The 18,570-nt window shown below is 43.6% G+C and overlaps 1 protein-coding gene across 1 annotated transcript in view; it reads right to left on the minus strand.

Moving 5' to 3' along the window:
- The window catches only part of LOC121551923 (double C2-like domain-containing protein alpha), a 77,499-nt gene extending 65,122 nt beyond the window's left edge, over positions 1-12,377 (minus strand). The window contains exon 1 of the mRNA XM_041864603.2: positions 11,717-12,377. The gene's annotated coding sequence lies outside the window, so the exon portion shown is untranslated. The remainder of the gene's footprint in view (positions 1-11,716) is intronic.
- Positions 12,378-18,570: the final 6,193 nt, after the last annotated feature.

Genomic DNA, 18,570 nt, shown 5'->3' on the forward strand with positions numbered 1-18,570 from the left:
AGGGAGAGGTTATTATCCTGGCACCACAGACCAGCCTTTCAAAGCACTTCATGGTTACAGACGTGAGTAATACGGGCCGGTAGTCATTTAGACAGGTTATGTTAGTGTTCTTGGGCACAGGCACTATGGTGGTCTGCTTGAAACATGTTGGTATTACAGACTCAGTCAGGGTCAGTGAAGACACTTGCCAGTTGGTCAGCGCATGCTCGGAGTACGCGTCCTGGTAATCCGTCTGGCTCTGCGGCCTTGTGAATGTTGACCTGCTTAAAAGTCTTAGAGTGTGATCACATAGTCATCCGGAAAAGCTGATGCTCTAATGCATGCTTCAGTGTTGCTTGCCTTGAATCGAGCATAGAAGTGATTTAGCTCCTCTGGTAGGCTCGTGTCACAGGGCAGCTCGCGGCTGTGCTTCCCTTTGTAGTCTGTGATAGTTTGCAAGCCCTGCCACATTCGAGCATCGGAGCCGGTGTAGTACAATTCAATCTTAGTCCTGTATTGACTCTTTGCCTGTTTGATGGTTCATCAGAGGGCATAGTGGGATTTCTTATAAGCGTCCGAGTTAGAGTCCCGCTCCTTGAAAGCGGCAGCTCTACCCTTTAGCTCAGTGCGGATGTTGCCTGTAATCCATGGCTTCTGGTTGGGGTATGTACATACGGTCACTGTTGGGACGACGTCATCGATGCAGTTATTGATGAAGCCAGTGACTGATGTGGTGTACTCCTCAATGCCATCGGAAGAATCCCGGAACATTTTCCAGTCTGTGCTTGCAAAACAGTCCTGTAGCTTAGCATCTGCGTCATCTGACCACTTCCTTATTAACCGAGTCACTGGTGCTTCCTGCTTTAGTTTTTGCTTGTAAGCAGGAATCGGGAGGATAGAGTTATGGTCAGATTTGCCAAATGGAAGGCGAGGGAGAGCTTTGTATGCGTCTCTGTGTGTGGAGTAAAGGTGGTCTAGAGTTTTTTTCCCCCCTCTGGTTGCACATTTAACATGCTGGTAGAAATGAGGTAGAACGGATTTAAGTTTCCCTGCATTAAAGTCCCCGGCCACTAGGAGTGCTGCCTCTGGATGAGCGTTTTCCTGTTTAGTTATGGCCTTATACAGCTCATTGAGTGCAATCTTAATGCCAGCAGTGGTTTGTGGTGGTAAATAGACAGCTATGAAAAATATAGATGAAAACTCTTGGTAAATAGTGTGGTCTACTTCCTTAGTATTTGATTTTGTGCACCAGCTGTTGTTTACAAATATACACCGCCACCCCTTGTCTTACCGGAGTCAGCCGTTCTATCCTGCCGATGTAGCGTATATCCCGTCAGCTGTAAGTTGTCCATGTCGTCGTTCAGCCACGACTCGGTGAAACATAAGATATTGCAGTTTTTAATGTCCCGTTGGTAGGATAACCGTAATCTTAGGTCATCTAATTTATTTTCAAATGATTGAAGATTGGCTAATAGGATTGATGGAAGAGGCAGTTTACTCGCTCGCCGTCGGATCCTTACAAGGCACCCCGACCTATGTCCACGATATCTCAGTCTCTATCTCCTGCGAATGACAGGGATTTGGGCCTTGTCGGGTGTCTGTAGGATATCCTTCGCGTCCGACTCGTTGAAGAAAAAATCTTCGTCCAATACGAGGTGAGTAATCGCTGTCCTGATATCCAGAAGCTCTTTTTGGTTATAAGAGACGATGGCAGAAACATTATGTACAGAATAAATTACAAATAACGCGAAAAAACACACATAATAGTACAATTGGTTAGAGGGCTGTAAAACGGCAGCCATCTTCTCCGGTGCCAAATGTTAAAATGTGATTGTAAAAAATATAATTTTTCGGAAAACCATTTAAGAGCTAGAGTTATTATACAGTCTGACAGCAGTGGGTAGAGTGGCGTTTTGCAGGCTGTTCGTACGGCAGTTATACAGGACAGTTCGTGGCTGTTTCTCGGGAGCCTCAGGCCTCCTGGCTACCTTGCCTGCACTATCTTCACAGCCTCTGGCTCTCTCCCCTCAGGTCTCGCTGGCCCTGTGACCGCTGCTCTGACAGCAGCTCAATCTCTTTCTCTGCCAGTGTCGAACTCTCTCTTTCCCTCCGGTCCCACTGGCACATGACTGTGGCTCACCCTCTCTCTGCCAGTGTCGACCTCTCTCCCCACCTCAGGTCCGGCTGGCTCCGTGACCGCCACTACAACAGCGGCTCACCCTCTTTCTCTGCCAGTTTTTTCCCCTTCTTTCCCTCACGTCCCACTGGCCCTGTGACTACCTGCTAGGGTAGCGGCTCTTTCTCTGCTAGTGACAACCTCTCTCTCAGCATACTGCCTCCTATACCTCTCACATTCTGTCTCCGCTGGCGGTGCAACTTGTTTTCCCAATCTGGCCTCCCGGCTACCTTGCCTGCACTATCTTCACAGCCTCTGGCTCCCATCCCCCCAGGTCTCGAATGACCTGTGACTGCTACTCCGGCAGCGGCTCACCCTTTCTATCTGCCAGTGTCGACTTCTCTCTTTCCCTCAGGTCCCGCTGCCACCACACCAGCATCTCCACTCTCTGCCAGCAATGACCTCTCACATCCCCACCTACTACCACACCCAGTTATGTGCCTGCTGCCCCTTCAGTGGTCTGGCCCCTGGCCCTGGCCCTCTCAGCTGCCTCTCTGTTCCAGTCTTCACTGCCGGCCGCTCCGGCCTCCCGGCTACCTAGCCTGCGCTATCTTCACAGCCTCTAGCAGCTCTCCCTCTCTCTGCAAGTGACAACCTCTCTCCCCACCTCGGGCTCCGTTGACCCGTGACCGCTGCTCCCACAGTGACACACCCTCCCTCTTCACCAGTAATGACCTCCATCTTCACCTCTGGTCCCACTGGTCCTGTGACCGCCACCCCTGCAGTGCCTCACCTTCTTCTCTGCCAGCGACGATTATAGCGGCAGCCTGCTGCTCCAGCCGTGGCTCTGCCCCTGTTCCTTACAGCTGTGAACTTCTCTCAGTTCAGTGATCCCCGCCCTCCGGCTCACCATTCCCTCTTGACGGCCTTCCTGGCTCTTCCTCCGCCAGTTGAAACTCTCTCCTAGATCAGTGAACCAACTGGCTCTGTTCAAGTCTTCAACTGCCGCCCACAGTCCACCTTTGCCGACGTCCGCCACCCACCCTCGTTGCCAGCCTATCACCATTGACATCCTGTCTGCCTGCATCCAGATGCTGAGATCAGGTTACGTCTCCATCGCAGTCTCGCCACACTGGGATGGAGGTTTCTTTTGGCGTTTTTTCGCTTCCTGCGATGTTCCAAGTTAACATCCTCATCTTTTACCTACATCCCTTCTCATCTCAGCATATCCGACATCACCATCCTCGACAAAGATACCTTCACCATCAAACACAGTTAACCGATCAGTTTGGCAAAACCACACAAGTCTAACTGTTCGGCTACAATCTAGCCCTTGTGAACCACTAACCAACTTCCTACAGCTCAGATAATCTCAACATGCTTCTCCATCCGATCCACTATTCATCACCAAATCTGGTTCCATCGCCTCTCCAATGGTTCCATTTCCATCTGCGACAAATACTATCCCTGTACAGCTATCCTGCTGACCAATTCTCTGGACACTTCCGCATTGGAGCTGCATCCATGGGTCCCATTATACCTGGCGAAAACCAAACACTGCATTCCACAGTAAGAACATCATACCAAAGGTCAAATGTGGTGGTGTGATGGTTTGGGGATGCTTTGCTGCCTCAGGACCTGGACGACTTGCCTTAATAGAAGGAACCATGAATTCTGCTCTGTATCAGAGAATTCTACAGGAGAATGTCAGACCATCCGTCTGTGAGCTGAAGCTGAAGCGCAGCTGGGTCATGCAGCAAAACAATGATCCAAAACACACAATCAAGTCTACATGAAAATTGCTAAAAAGCAACAAATTGGAAGTGTTGGAATGGCCTAGTTAAAGTCCAGACCTAATCCCAATTGAGATGTTGTGGCAGGACTTGAAATGAGCAGTTCATGCTTGAAAACCCACACGTCACTGAGTTAAAGCAGTTCTGCATGGAAGAGTGGGCCAAAATTCCTCCACAGCGACGTGAGAGACTGATCAACAACTACAGGAAGCATTTGGTTGGAGTCATTGCAGCTAAAGGTGGCACAACCAGTTATTGAGTGTAAGGGGGCAATTACTTTTTCACACAGGGGAATTGGGTGTTGCATAACTTTGTTTATGAAATAAATATGTAATTGTTGTGTTATTTGTTCACTTATGTTCCCTATATCTAATATTAGGTTTTGGTTGAAGATCTGGTAACATTCAGTATCACAAATATGCAAATTAGAAAGGGGGCAAATACTTTTTCATAGCACTGTATTGTGCAAAACATGGAAATTTCACATGTGAAATCATGTGGTTTTTCCATAAGGGTTGGCTGCCTAAAATGAAGGAAATCTTTAAAGTTTTCTTCCTCCTGTGAGAATGCAGTTTTTTTCTCCCTTCTATCAAATCTGGAATAATCATTGTTTTTGAGCTGCAAAGGACTAATCTCAGAAACACTTGATCACTGCTAATCTACAAAGGACCATTATTTTTTACCTGAGGGTTTTCCTCAACGACACTCTTTTTTAAAATTTTATCACAGGAAACATTCTATCAAATGACATAGTGCTTGCATCCCAAATGGCACCCTATTCCCTATGGAACCTGGTCAGAAGTAGTGCACTATAAAGGGAATAGGGTGCTATTTTGGATGCAGACATAGACTGTGGGCCCACAGAGAGGTGTTCAGTCACGGTAGGATTACCGGCAGCAGCTGATGCTCCCCCGTTCGCTAAGCTCATCAACGCAGCAACACAGGAAGATATGCAAATGAGGCCACAATGACCAGGGAGGTTTTCCAATGCCTCGTAAAGAAGAGCACCTATTGGTAGATGGGTAAAAATAAAATAAAAAGCAGACATTGAATATCCATTTGAGCATGGTGAAGTTATTAATTACACTTTGGATGGTGTATCAATACACCCAGTCACTACAAAGATACAGGCGTCCATCCTAACTCATTTGCCGGAGAGGAAGGAAACCACTCAGAGATTTCACCATGAGGCCAATGGTGACTTTAAAACAGTTACAGAGTTTAATGGCTGTGATAGGAGAAAACTGAGGATGGATCTGCATTGTAGTTACTCCACAATAATAACCTAATTGATAGAGTGAAAAGGAAGCCTGTACAGAATATAAATATACCAAAACATGCATCCGTTTTACAACAAGGCACTAAAGTAATACTGCAAAGAATGTGACAAAGCAAGTAACTTTTTGTCCTGAATACAAAGTCACATGTTTGGGGCATATCCAATACAACACATTACTGAGTACCACTCTCCATATTTTCAAGCTGCATAATGTTATTGGTATGCTTGTAACGGTTAAGGACTGGGGAGTTTTTCAGGATAAAAAAGAAACGGAACGGAGCTAAACAGAGGCAAAATCCTAGAGGAAAACCTGGTTCAGTCTGCTTTCCACCAGACACTGGGAGGTGAATTCATCTTTCAGCAGGACAATAACCTAAAACACAAGGCCAAATCTACACTGGAGTTGCTTACCAAGAAGACAGTGAATGTTGCCGAGTTACCATTTTGACTTAAATCTACCTGAAAACCTATGGCAAGACCTGAAAATGGTTGTCTAGTAATGATCAACAACCAATTTAACAGCGCTTGAATAATTTAAAAAAAGAATAATGGGCAAATGTTGCACAATCCAGCTGTGGAAAGCTCTTAGCGACTTACCCAGAAAGACACACAGCTGTAATCGCTGCCAAAGATGCTTCTATAAGGTATTGACTCAACGGTGTGAATACCTATGTAAATGAGATATCTGTATTTAATTTTCAATACATTTGCAAAAAAATCGAAAAACATGTTTTCACTTTGTCATTATGTGGTATTATGTGTAGATGGGTAAGACAAAATCAATTTAATCCATTTTGAATTCAGGCTGTAACACAACAAAATGTGGAATAAGTCAAGGGGTATGAATACTTTCTGAAGGCACTTCTTTGCGAGGCATTGGAAAACCTCCCTGGTCTTTGTGGCCTCATTTGCATAGGTTCCATAGGGCTCTGGTCAAAAGTAGTGCACTATATAGGGAATAGGGTGCCATTTGGGATGCAGACACTACGTCATGTGATATAATTTTTCCTGTGATAAATATGCACACCCATATAGAGGTTAGTGTTGGTTCCCCTATAGTTCCTCATGGGGAAAGATTCCCTTAAATGATCCTTTGTACACTGAGTGTACAAACCATTAAGAACACCTTCCTAATATTGAGTTGCACCCCCCCTCCCCCGTTGCCCTGAGAGCAGCCTCAATTTGTTGGGGCATGGACTCTACAATGTGTCGAAAGCGTTCCACAGTTGTGTCAAGTTGGCTGGATGTCCTTTGGGTGGTGGACCATTCTTGATACACACAGGAAACTGTTGAGCATGAAAAACCCAGCAGCGTTGCAGTTCTTGACACAAAGCAGTGTGCCTGGCACCTACTACCATACCCCGTTGAAAGGCATTTAAATCTTTGTCTTGCCCATTCACCCTCTGAATGGCACACATACACAATCATGTCTCAATTGTCTCAAGGCTTAAAAATCCTTCTTTAACCTGTCTCCTCCCCTTCATCTACACTGAAATGCATTTAACAAGTGACATCAATAAGGGATCATAGCTTTCACCTGGTCAGTCTATGTCATGGAAAGAGCAGGTGTTCCTAATGTTTTGTACACTCAGTGTAAATATTGTCCCCTTTCTCTAATCACCATCACTATTACTATACAATTTTGATATATTTTTTTACTGTTATTGTTGATGTCATTATCTCGTTTCACTTTAGCAACAGTGGCCGTATCATTCATGCTAATAAAGCTTATCTGAATCAAAGAGAGAGAGAGAAACAAATAGTCAGGGAAACACCTAGGGAGGAGAGCGAGGACGTGGTGGATTTGCATGAATTAATAAGTAGCAAGATCTTAGCCATTCCCCCTAAAAAAGCACTATCAATTTCAATATAAAGTTGATATTCCATATTCATTCATGCATGCACACAGAGAGAGAGAGAGAGATGGAGGGAGAGAAAGAGAGAGAAAAGGAGAAAAATAAAGAGAGAGGTGGAGAGAAGGAGGTGAAGAATAAACTGAAAGAGCGAACCACTGCATTTAACCACAGTAAAATGACTGGAAACATTGACAAGTACAAACAGACCTCCTACGACCTCCGCAAGGCAATCAAAGAGGCAAAACGTCAGTACAGGGACAAAGTGGAGCCGCAATTCAACGACTCAGACAAAAGACGTGTGTGGCAAGGATTTATCACGGATTATAAAGGAAAAACCAGCCATGTCGTGAAAAAAGATGCTTCACTGCCAGACAAGCTAAACATCTTTTTCACCCGCTTCGAGGAAAACAGAGCCGCCGACGTGGGCCCCCGCATCTCACGAGAACTGCAGGCTCCCAATCTCTGTAGCCTACTTGAGTAGGACCTTCAAGCGTGTTATCCCTCGCAAGGCTGCTGGTCCAGATGGCATCCCAACCCGCATCCTCAGAGCATGCACAGACCAGCTGGCTGGAGAGTTTACGGACATTTTCAACCTCTCACTATCCCAGTCTGTTGTCCCCACTAGCTTTAAGATGGCCACCATTGTTCTCAAGCAAGCCAAGGTAACTGAACTAAATGACTATCGCCCCGTAGCACAGTTCTGTCATCATGAAGTGTTTTGAAAAGCAAATCAAGGACCATATCACCTACACCACACCCTCACTGCACACCGCCCTATCCCACCTGGACAAGAGGAATACCTACAGTGCTTATAGAAAGTCTACACCCCCCTTGGATTTCTTTACATTTTATTGTGTTACAAAGTGGATTCAAATAGATTTATATGGCATTTTTTCTCAACGATCTACACAAAATACTCTGTCATGTGAAAGTGGATGAAAAATTCTAACATTTTTTTAAAGATTAATGAAAATAAAATACTAATATACCTTGATTAGATAAGTATTCACCCCCCTGTGTCAATACATGTTAGAAACACCTTTGGCAGTGATTACAGCTGTGTCTTCTTGGGTAAGTCTCATAAGAGTCTCATAGAGACATATGCACGCTCAAGAAAGGCGCCTTGAAATTCAATACAAAACAAAACATTTTTATTAACCTTTTACTGCAGTGGGCTAAATCACGGTCACAGAGTGTTTCTTGGTAGTCTTAAACAAATCTACTTTGAAGCAAGAGTATGTACCTCACAGACATGATTATGGCCTTAGAAAAAATAAGACACCTGTACCATGTCAGATATAGAGTTGAAATGTATTCAATTTTGAGTTTGCATCCCAATATTACACTTTAAACACATCACAGAACACTGAAATATAACAATACTGTTTGACATAGAAACAACAGATTTTCAGCGGGTTTTTTGAAAAAATGTTTATTAAAAATATTAACATTCCACCCATGAGGCCACTAAGTCATTTGACTGCAGGAAAGGGCTACATCTATTTCAATCCCACTTTGTAACGCAACAAAATGTGAAAAAAGTTCAAGGGGGTGTAGACTTTCTATAGGCACTATACTGTACAGTGGCTTGTGAAAGTATTCACCCCACCCCCCACCCCTTGGCATTTTTCCTATTTTGTTGCCTTACAACCTGGAATTAAAATTGTTTTTTGGGGGGTTTCTATAATTTGATTACACAACATGCCTACCACTTTGAAGATGCAAAATATTTTTTCTTGTGAAACAAACAGACAGAAAAACTGAACCCCTCCCCCCAAAGTCAATACTTTGTAGAGCCACCTATTGCAGCAATTACAGCTGCAAGTCTCTTGGGGTATGTCTCTATAAGCTTGGCACATCTAGCCACAGGGATATTTGCCCATTCTTCAAGGCAAAACTGCTCCATCTCCTTCAAGTTGGATGGGTTCTGCTGGTTTACAGCAATCTTTAAGTCATACCACAGATTCTCAATTGGATTGAGGTCTGTGCTTGACTAGACCATTCCAAGACATTTAAATGTTTCCCCTTAAACCACTCGAGTGTTGCTTTAGCAGTATGCTTAGGGTCATTGTCCTGCTGGAAGGTGAACCTCCGTCCCAGTCTCAAATCTCTGGAAGACTGAAACAGGTTTCCCTCAAGAATTTCCCTGTATTTAGCGCCATCCATCATTCCTTCAATTCTGACCAGTTTCCCAGTCCCTGCTGATGAAAAACATCCCGACAGCATGATGCTGCCACAACCATGCAATGGTTCACAGTGGGGATGGTGTTCTCGGGGTGATGAGAGGTGTTGGGTTTGTGCCAGACATAGCGTTTTTCCTTGATGGCCAAAAAGCTCAATTTTAGTCTCATCTGACCAGAGTACCTTCTTTTTCTTATGGATTTAATGGTGCTCCGTGGGATGTTCAAAGTTTCGGATATTTTTTTATAACCCAACCCTGATCTGTACTTCTCCACAACTTTGTCCCTGACCTGTTTGGAGAGCTCCTTGGTCTTCATGGTGCCGCTTGCTTGGTGGTGCCCCTTGCTTAGTGGTGTTGCAGACTCTGGGGCCTTTCAAAACAAGTGTATATATACTGAGATCATGTGACACTTAGTTTGCACACAGGTGGACTTTATTTAACTAATTATGTGACTTCTGAAGGTAATTGGTTGCACCAGATCTTATTGAGGGGCTTCATAGCAAAGGGGGTGAATACATTTGCACGCACCACTTTTCCGTTATTTATTTTTTAGAATTTTTTGAAACAAGTTATTTTTTTCATTTCACTTCACCAATTTGGACTATTTTGTGTATGTCCATTGCATGAAATCCAAATAAAAATCCATTTAAATTACAGGTTGTAATGCAACAAAATAGGAAAAACGCCAAGGGGGATGAATACTTTTGCAAGGCACTGTATGTGAGAATGCTGTTCATCGATTACAGCTCAGCTTTTAACACCATAGTGCCCTCTAAGCTCGTCACTAAACTCAGGGCCTTGGGTCTGAACTCCTCCCTGTGCAACTGGATCCTAGATTTCCTGACAGGACGACCCCAGGTGGTAAGGGAAGGCAACAACACGTCCGCCACACTGATACTCAACACGGGGGCCCCCCAAGGGTGTGTGCTCAGCCCCCTCCTGTACTCCATGTTCACCCATGACTGCGTGGCCACGCACGACTTCAACTCAATCATCAAGTTTGCTGACGACACAACAGAGGTAGGCCTGATTACTAACAACGACGAGACAGCCTACAGGGAGGAGGTTAGAGCCCTGACAGAGTGGTGCCAGGAAAATAACCTCTCCCTCAACGTCAACAAAACCAAGGAGCTTATCATGGTCTACAGGAGACAGAAGAGAGAGCACGCCCCCATCTTTATCAACGTGGCAGCAGTGGATAGGGTCAAAAGCTTCAAGTTCCTCGTCATGCACATCACTGAGGACCTGAAATGGTCTCGCCACACTGACATCGTGGTGAAGAAGGCGCAACAGCGCCTCTACAACCTCAGGCGGCTGAAGAAATTTAGCATGGCCCCATCGACCCTCACAAACCTCTACAGATGCACCATTGAGAGTATTCTGTCAGGTTGCATCATGCCTGGTACGGCAACTGCTCCACCCTCAACCTCATGGCTCTCCAGAGGGTAGTGTGGGCAGCCTAACACATCACTGGGGGTACACTGCCTGCCCTCCAGGACATCTACAGCACCCGGTGTCAAAGGAAGACCTAGAAGATCATTCAGGACCTCAGCCACCCGAGCCACGGACTGTTCACTTGGCTATCGTCCGACAGATGGAGACAGTACAGGTGCATCAGAGCTAAGACAGAGAGACTAAAAAACAGCTTCTATTAACAGGCCATCAGACTGTTGAACAGCCATCACTAGCCATCTACCAGGTGATGCACACTCTCTCACACAAAACACAGCCAACGCTGCTATCCCATGCTATGGAGAAATTGAACCACTGGTCACTTCTCGTTTCACGCTGTGTATTTAAATACTGTATCCCGAAGTAGCTCATCATAATATTTATACTACTGTACATTGTATTTTAGTTACATTGTTTATACACACCACATATTTATTTAGGCACTGGATTCTTGACATAGCTACTGTAGTCTACTGCTGTACTACTGCTGTACATATCATTGTTAGCTGATCTTGTGTAAATTCTCCCGGTGTACATACGTATAGATTGCATTTGATTACTAATACAGTGCTATTTAGGTTCTTAGATTAGTCCCACCGTTTCTTGTCTTTTTTTTTTGTTGCCCTTACGTTAAAATGTTGTCATTTTACTGCATTGTTACAAGATACTAACGTAAGCATTTCACTGCACCTACTATAACACCTGCTAAACTGTGTCCGTGACCAATAAACTTTGATTTGATTTTAAATGCATACTTTAACCCTGTGGGGGTAGGATTTACTCTGAGTACATAAACGGGACTGGCTGATCAGCCGGACTCCTGAGACAGTAGGGTTTAACATCATGATACAGTACACCTATGGGATGCTGAGAGAGAGAGAGAGAGAGAGAGAGAGAGAGAGCAAGCAGATGAGCCAGTTATCGCGAATGATGGATTACATACAGAGATTTTTTTTTTAAGGAGAATATAACAAATGAATCTAACCAAATACAATGCAGTAACACAACAGAAGAAGGTATGAAGTTGATAACAGAGAAAAAAAGGAAAGTAAGTCTTACCTCTGATTGCGAGAGTGTGAAAGCTTCCCTCATAAACAAGTGTATCTCAATGCACGGGGTCTGAACTAACAGGTGGTGAGAGAGAAACCGAGAGAGAGAGATAGAAACTGAGAGAGAGAGGGAGAGAGGAGGGGAAGGGAGGGAAAGGGATAGCTGGTTGGAGAGAGAGAGAGGAGAGAATAGGAGGAGTGAGTATTTATCATTCAATAAATTAATCTATAGTGTTACAGATAGAGTTACGGAAAGAGATATGGAAGATGAGTGGCGAGGAAGGATTGTGTATGTGCGTGCGTGTGTGTGTGTTGGAGGGGAGGATTGGGTTGTGCAATATTGCTTGCAGTGAGTTCTTTGTATATGATAATATTACGACTTTTTCCCCCTCCCTCTCTCCTCTCCTCTCTCTGTCATTCGTTCTCTAGGTTTTCTCTGCATTTTGTTAGTCTCTCCTCTCTCCCCTCCCCTCTCCACCTCTCTATTCCTCTTCTCTTCTCTGTGCAGTTTAATTGTTTGTGTGCAATATCATCTTGGCCCGCCTGCATTAATCTTCAATGTCAACAATAATGAACCTTTGTGTTTAATCACAGTGCATGTATCTCTCCCTCACTCTCACTCTCCATTTCTTCCTTTCTCTCTTCTCTTCTCTATATTCTCTTATCTTGTCTTGTCGTTTTCTCTCTCTTCTCTTCTCTTCTTTTCTCTTCTCTCTCTCTTCATCATGGGATGATTGCAGTGGTAGAACAGAGCTGAATGCGCCATGCTGCCAGCTACAGCATCTGTCTCTCTGTCTCTGTATAATTTGTGTCATGACGCCTAATGATATATGCATGCACCTCACTCTCACACATATGTTGAGCTACAAAAGCATGTGCAATTCACACACACACACACACACACACACGGATAATAACAGAGGGTTTTCTTCTCAGGAAGGGTGTAACTGATCAGATCATACATTTTCCCTCGTCTTGCCTATCCCTCTCACCATATTTCTCTCTCCCCCCCCTCTCTCTCTTTTCTTTCTCTCTTCCCCTGTCTCTTCCTCCCACTCTCTCTTCTCTCTTCCTCTGGTCAGTGTGTGGACAGACGGCACAGATAGGTGTCCCTGGGGTGAGGGATCCCGACAGTTTCCCTTCGTAGAAAATCCCTCCCCAAAAAATCACCTCTATACTCTACTCTCTTCTGTCTGCACCCCCCCCTCTTTCTCTCTCTCCCTCTCTCTCTCTCTCTTTCTCTCTTCCTCCCACACACACTCCCTCCTTTCTTCCCCTCCCTGCACACCAAAGGGATTATATCAGGGTTCCTGGGGTGCTGCTTTTAGTTTTTTCATCTTCAGCCACTCTCCTCCATTCTGTTCCCTCGCTCTCTCTTTATCGCTCTCTCCCTCTGATCTGGGGAGCCATGTAATATGCACCAGTTTTATTAAAACGTGAGGCCATGATGGTTTTTATCTTATAAAACCCAAAAGTGACACATTGTTTGCTGTCTTATTTTTAAGCCAGCCGCAGGATTCAGCTTCAGCCCTACAGCCTCTCATCTCAGCTACAGTGGCTTCAACTAGGAACCATTTCTCAGCTAAAGTGTGTGTGTGTTTTCGTGTGTGTGCGTGCGTGCGTGCTTATGTCTGTGTCTGTGTTCATGTCTGAATTCTGTTATTGAAGAAACAACAATCCAATTCAACAAGCACAGAGCTGTCTCTTTGTTTTAATCCATTGATTCTGTACACCTCCACATCCGGTGACTTCAATTGTTTTGACTTGTTCAATGCTATACCTTCATTTTCTCATATCCACTCCAGTCTGTTATCAGGCCATGCAGTGTGAGACAGCCTTCATGAAACAATAACAGATGAGAGGAAAGAAGAATGACAGATATGGACACCACATGGAAGAAAATGGACTGAAACAAGGAGGGGTTACCTGAACTGTTGTTTGCAAACCATTTTGCTACGGTGTGCACTAATCTCTCTATCAGCAAGATTAGCACATGCATAGATAGGCATTACCTGTGCAGAGCACATGCCCCTTTGCCCTTTTTGTTGTGGTATAATTTCCCCAAAAATGTAAAAACAAATATAATATTTTTGTCATTGTTGTTCTGAACCCATTCCCTGCAAGTGGTCGGGGGGCCGGGGGAGGCTTTACTTGGCTCATCGCGCTCTAGCGACTCCTTGTGGTGGGCCGGGCGCTTGTAGGCTGACCTAGGTCGTCAGGTGAACGGTGTTTCCTCCGACACATTGGTGCGGCTGGCTTCCGGGTTAAGCGGGTGGGTGTTAAGAAGCACGATTTGGTGGACGTCTCAGAGGACACATGACTCGACCTTCACCACCCGAGCCCATTGGGGAGTTGCAGCGATGAGACAAGATCAAAAAAAAAATGTTGGTGCCCATAGATGCAGTAAAGAGGTCAATTGAACTCGACCAAAACAATGGAATTGCCATGGAAACGAGTGGGGAAAAAGCTGTGGGTGAAAGATCCAAAGTCTCCTCATTGCTCCCCAGCAAAATTAGCCTACATTTAGGCTGTTGTTTTAAATGTGTATTTCACACTATGTTGAGGTAAAAATCAGAGTATAATGCTTGTATGGATGTCAACCCCAACACATGTTCATGTCATCGTTAGCAATCAACTGCATTACAGTTAAAAACAAATTTGACTACCACCACTGATTTTCGTATGCTAGCTATGCTAACCAGCTTATATGAACAGGAGTTAGTATTTAGCAGACTAATGAAACTTGAATTGACGAAATGTGTGAATTAATGTTTGGATTGTTTCAAGAGTTCATAAAGAGCTACGAATTTTGGTGTGTTCTTTCTTTTGTACTGTAAGTGCTATGGATTTATCGTTACAGGGAAACTGTCTTTTAGAGATTATTCTGAACTGAAGACACGTGTAACCACGTTCAATCTTAGTTGATAGTCATTTACTCTGTGTTATTCTGTAATGTGTCATATATTTCATATACACCCTAATTGTTTGAGTGTTAATTCTTCAGTGACTAATACATCCTATTAGTTGAATTGAGTAAATGCATTCCTTGTTTTTACAGAGTAATTCTTTGACTATATGTTCATAATTTAGTAGGGCTACTAGTAAATATTATTTACACTACACAGTATATAGTTGGGTTCAACCTAGACATCCCTGATCTACTTGCCGCAATAAATTAATGCTAGAACACAGTCTCCAGGATTAGCTATTTGTATCTAGCCTCTTAATAATTTGATAGACATACTGAGGTGAGGCAAGGCTCGCTACCATGACTATATCCCCCAGAGACGTACAGGGCCTGTTACATTTATTCACATAATAATTAAGACAGAACGATGAATGTAGTTCATTATTATTCAACATAATTCTACACAACTACATAATGGTGAACCCTCATCCAGTTGATGGGAATTTCCACCAAACTACACAGGCAGATATATGGTGAGATACCAGAGGAAGCTTTGAATAGATCAGTAACCTACAGAGTAATATGAGAAGAATGCAATTGCTGAATTTATATGGATATTCTAAACTAAGTGTTTTGATAACTTTCAAATGTAGTAACAGGTCCATGTAGAATAAACAACCCTTTACATAATACCATAGAAGCAGTGTTCTGCTAATTTAACAACGTGCACCTTTCACCTTTCATTGTCATTCCCAGCCGATACAGATACTGTGCCTATCGACATTTTGTCTGGTGGTAATGGGGTTACCATGGCAAACATGTCAGTGTTCATACCTTCCTGTGTGGTGTCCCATATACAACAGGAGTTCCCTGATCCTGGTACAGAATACATAGGGTTTCTCCCTCCCCATATTGACTGATACCATTCAATTCAATAATTTAAAAAAACACAAGTAAAAGTTGTGTCTAGTAAAAATGTTATGCCGAGTGCCAGGTCTCTCTCCATTTAGAGACATCAGTATCAAGCCCGTCTGGACTTCATCATATCATCTTGCAAGTCTCCAATTGCTGGCTCCATATATGCATCTGTGAACACTGTTCTATTACAAATGGCAGTTAGGATAGGTGATATCTGACAAACAAACATATACTGTGTTGAAGTTTGTACAGGTCTGACTAAACGTACCTAATTCTGGTCTCCCCATCGACGACCATTGGTGAGCAAGCAAGAGGTATACTGGAATTATCAAAGATACTGGTTGGTCACACACACAAACAGAGCACTGATTACATTATCAATGGTGGTTATGATTAGCATGGTGGAACCATGATATGTGTAGTGACATAGAATGGTAAACACAGCAGTCAAGCTGGTTCCACCAGGCTAGGTTCTGAAGGCGAAATGGGACAAAACTCGAAACTGTTTTGACCTTTGACCAGGTCAAATGTCACCAACCTGATTCAAGTGTCCTCCCTGTTCCATTTCTAGGAATGCTCACAGCGAGGGCATGTCTGTGTGATTGTTACGTTCTCCCCTTGGGTGTAGTTCGTCTGAGGAGGAGACGTAAATGCCCGTGCCTACGCACACAATGTAAACTAGATGGATGGGGAAGAAATGTGGGGTGTAACTAACTAAAATAACCAGACACAACAACCACAACTCAATGTTAGCCCTCGGGGGACGTTTAGTAAGATACTAAACAATAATTTACAACACCCATAAAGAAACAGTAATAAAACAAAAACCAAACAAACCAGGGAAGCTAAGAGAAGGGAATGTTTGGGATCGGGGTCCAAGTAATGAAAATAAACAAAAGGTCCCTCCTCTTCTACACACCTAATCCTACCTAACACACTAAGCCTTAACCAGCTCTCCTACCTGTTACCACAAATACAGGGGTGACACCCGCCCAGCTAACCTAGTGTGTAAAACAGTGGGTTATCTACGTGTGAATGTACAACCATGGGCAGAACTACCTTTCCCTTCTCCAGGACCCAGGTAGGGTGGAATACAGCAGGAGGACAGGCTGCAACACAAACAAAGATGAATCAAAACAACCAATAACCAAATCCTCAAACAGCCAAACAAAAAGTGCCCTCCCTCCCCCTTTAGCTCACAACGCAAACAGTTTATACTCTAGTCCAGGGGTGTCAAACTCATTTTAGCTCAGGGGCCACATGGAGGAAAATCTATTCCCAAGTGGGCCGGACCGGAAAAATCATGGTATATATAACTTAAAAACAACAACTTCAGATTGTTTTCTTTGTTTTAATACGATCAACATACAACATAAAGCTGGAGCCTGAGGACAGTGTGTCCAAAATAGTACAAGCACAACATCACTATTAATCATAAAACACGTCAAGTTTATTTGAAAATTCTAAAGAAAAAGAACACACAAACACACAATGCCTCAGTGATTAACAGAACTGTTTCACAGATCACAGAACTATATCAGGGTGTCATTTCTCAGGCAGAAATGTAGATAAAAATAATGAAATCCTGTTCCCCAAACAAGTGCAAGAACCACAGAGTCAAGAATAGGTTAAATATACAAATAAAATAAAAACAATTAAAAACAATAGCACATCAACATAAAAACATATAAACATAAAGCTGGAGCCTGAGGACAGTGTCCAAAAGCACAACATCACTATTAATCATAAAACACCTCAAGTTATTTGAAAGTTCTGAGGACAAAGAACACAAACACACAATGCCTCAGTGATTCACAGAAGTATATCACAGAACTATATCAGGGTGACATTTCTCAGGCAGAAATGTAGATAAAAATAATGAAATCCTGTTCCCCAAACAAGTGCAAGAACCACAGAGTCAAGAATAGGTTAAATATACAAATAAAATAAAATCAATTAAAAACAATAGCACATCAACATAAAAACATATAAACATAAATCTGAAAGCGTTGCTCAAACTCCCGTAACAGTCCCGTTATTTTATCTTTGAACCGCTTCATGTCTGCCACATGTTGGGTCGCGCACACATTTTTCAGACAGGGGAAGTGAACTGCATCACCACCGGCAAGTTGCGTCTCCCACAATGACAGCTTCAACTTGAAAGAACGTATGCTGTCATAATACTGCGTGACAACTTTGTTGCGCCCTTGCAGCTATTTGTTCAAGTTATTCAGGTGCTCTGTAACATCCACCATAAATGCAAGGTCCTGCATCCATTCTGCGGAATGAAATTCTAACACTGGTTTGCCTTTTTCTTCCATGAACTGTTCAATTTCTTCTCGTAAATCAAAGAAACGCCTCAGCACAGCACCTCGGCTTAACCATTTTACCTCAGTGTGGTATGGCAGGCCATAGATGTGGTCCTCTGTAGCTCAGCTGGTAGAACACGGCGCTTGTAACGCCATGGTAGTGGGTTCGATCCCCGGGACCACCCATACACAAAAATGTACAGTGGGGGAAAAAAGTATTTAGTCAGCCACCAATTGTGCAAGTTCTCCCACTTAAAAAGATGAGAGAGGCCTGTAATTTTCATCATAGGTACACGTCAACTATGACAGACAAAATGAGGAAAACAAATCCAGAAAATCACATTGTAGGATTTTTTATGAATTTATTTGCAAATTATGGTGGAAAATAAGTATTTGGTCAATAACAAAAGTTTCTCAATACTTTTGTTATATACCCTTTGTTGGCAATGACACAGGTTTCACACACTGTTGCTGGTATTTTGGCCCATTCCTCCATGCAGATCTCCTCTAGAGCAGTGATGTTTTGGGGCTGTCGCTGGGCAACACGGACTTTCAACTCCCTCCAAAGATTTTCTATGGGGTTGAGATCTGGAGACTGGCTAGGCCACTCCAGGACCTTGAAATGCTTCTTACGAAGCCACTCCTTCGTTGCCCGGGCGGTGTGTTTGGGATCATTGTCATGCTGAAAGACCCAGCCACGTTTCATCTTCAATGCCCTTGCTGATGGAA

Source organism: Coregonus clupeaformis, chromosome 10, assembly GCF_020615455.1.
Source record: "Coregonus clupeaformis isolate EN_2021a chromosome 10, ASM2061545v1, whole genome shotgun sequence".
Lineage (NCBI taxonomy): Eukaryota > Metazoa > Chordata > Actinopteri > Salmoniformes > Salmonidae > Coregonus > Coregonus clupeaformis.